The following is a 2,602-nucleotide window of genomic DNA, read 5'->3' on the forward strand; positions in this document are numbered from 1 at the left end:
AAACATTATATTTATTTTCTGGAGTCTTGGCAAATGGGGAGAAATAAATGGTGTGGTTGTGGGACAAGTTGGAAAAATGTATCTAAATTCCCTTTGGTAGTACAAGCCACTTCTTGCATGAGGTTCAAATTGGAAGCAGATCTGTCTGCACGCAAAAATAAAGGTGTGAGAGAACTCCTGGTGCATTCACACACCTGCTCCCCTTGGGTTTGCTCAAGGAAGTTCAGGAGAATTTCTACTGTTCTTTTTAGATTTATGCACACAATAGAGAATGTATTTCCACTAATGTACCCTGGAAATGGGGGTGACATGGAAGGACTGCATTATCCCAAACATAGAATATATTAGTATGCTGTGGAAGATAAAGCTCCATGTGGAGCAGCCCCAAGAGATGCTCCACTACCATAAGAGTTAAAGCATCCTCACAATCACCTTGACTTTTCTTATTTTCCCTCTTTTCTCTTAAACTTAATTATAGACTAGTTTCAATTAGTAATACAAAATAATAAAAACAAAGTATTGTTTCTATGATGGTTTTGTTTTTGCCTCACTTATCTGTGTCCTCAGGGCTAGCCATGTGCCTGGAGCATCACCACTCCTGTTGAACCATAAATATTACTATTCCCAATTTTCTAAATGACTTAACCCACAACTAGCTCATGTGTAAAGAAAAGCACTGATGCCTGTTTTATTCTCCCAACATAACTTTTGGTGGGAAGTAATCCAATTTTTTCTAAAACTGCTTCTTTTTCTGTCAGTCTATTTATTACAATTTTTAATTATTTAACTTGGGGTTTTAAGTGATTTTTCTCCTCTGTTGGAGCTAGTCCATTTTCACAGGATACAATTGTGTAGTTAAAAGTAACATTTGGGAAAACTATTCCAGTTGATGCTTTTAAAAAGTCTTACTCAGTTTATTGTGTAGCATAAACATAAGTATCCTGGTCCCAGCCCTCTTGAGGAAAGTTCACTGTGAGGTATATATACTGGGAAATGTCTTTCCCAGACTTTGTCATTATTATAATCAGTGAGAAAATTTAGTGCTTGGCTGTGTACAGAGCCTAAAAGAAATGCCATAGCCATCATTGTGAACAAAAATTGCATCCCTCTTACTGTTAAATTTGTTTCTTTTTGAGCATGATTCCTCCAACTGAGTTCCTCCCCTTCCCCCTCTCCCTCCTGCTACCTCCTGAAAACTAGCCCATGGACTCTGTCTTCTTCTTTACACTTGTCTCTGTCTCACCTCTTCAATAAGTGCCTTTCTCCCAAGTTAATCCTTCAATTCTACAAGCTTCAAAACAATACTTACCATACATGCCTCACAGTGTTGGGCATTACTAAGGCCCTGCCTCCTTTGCTTCACTCTAGAAGCTCAGAGTATAATTTAAAAGGTTTACTTGAACAACAGATCCAAATGCTGATTTGTAGAATGGAGGCCTCTAAACTTAGTCACAGAAAGAGATAAATGATGTGTCTCACATTTGGCCTACAGTAGTCATGGCTCTCCATTCTGTCCTTTCCTGCAATGCTTTCTGGATATCAGATCATATACAGACTTCTCACTCTGTGCAGGCACTGGGCTCAGTGCGCTTACTTACATTATCTCTTAATCCCCACAACAAATCCAGAGCGCTCCCTTCCAGTGTTTTCACTTGATGAAATAGAAGCAAAGAGGTATTCAATAGCTTTGAATCCTGTAGTTACTAAATAGTATCTACCTGGATTCAGTGAGATACTTTCATTTGAAAGCAACACTATCCCCAAAACTTGATTAAGCAACCAAGAGAATTTATTAGTTATTAAAATGAAAACGATAGAAAGAACTTCATGTTGAGTTGGCTCTGCATATGGCCTCGGGTTCTTTCCTTCTTTTCTCGTTTGCCTTCCTCTTGGGTTTATCCCAAGGCAGTGTCCACTTGAGGTAGTATCCCGAACCAAGTTTTCCCTTCTCTTTATACAAAAGAAAATCTCTCTTTTGCCTTCAGATGAAAAAGGGCTTCCATTTGATGCTGTGAATTCTAGCCTTGGTTCAATACTGTCTCAAGGAAAATTGAACACTAGAAGGTAACACTACTAGCTTCTTATGCAGCAGAAAATTATATGTGTCAATCCTGAGCACAAGGCTAGCCTGTAGAGCTGTCATGGATGTTCATCATCATCATCATCTTTTTATTGTGATTATTGTAATTATTGACTTTTGCTATATATTTATGTATTTTGATTCATTCATTTTTTTATTTTGAAAGTTTATTGATTTTTTTGGATGTACATATTCACAAATGTAGTACATATTAATAGGGTATTTTTTGTCATATTTTTTAAAATTTATAAAATATTATAACAATAAAAATGAGTATTATACAAGTTGTTTGATATAAAACAACAATCAATTTAACAGTCTTATGTAGATGCTCATCTATAGCAATAGTGAAAATACATTTTTCTCAATATAAATTTTAAATAACTCCAAACTTATTAACTGTATACTTCAAAACAATACATCACTACTAGTATTTTCTTAAATGAATATAAACATATAAAGTCTTTTTGTTTGTTTTGTATTTAGTAGAGTTTAAAATCTTGGCTCTTACTGTAGTATAAG

The sequence above is a fragment of the Mastomys coucha genome, unplaced genomic scaffold, assembly GCF_008632895.1.
Source record: "Mastomys coucha isolate ucsf_1 unplaced genomic scaffold, UCSF_Mcou_1 pScaffold15, whole genome shotgun sequence".
In the NCBI taxonomy this organism is placed as follows: Eukaryota; Metazoa; Chordata; class Mammalia; order Rodentia; family Muridae; genus Mastomys; species Mastomys coucha.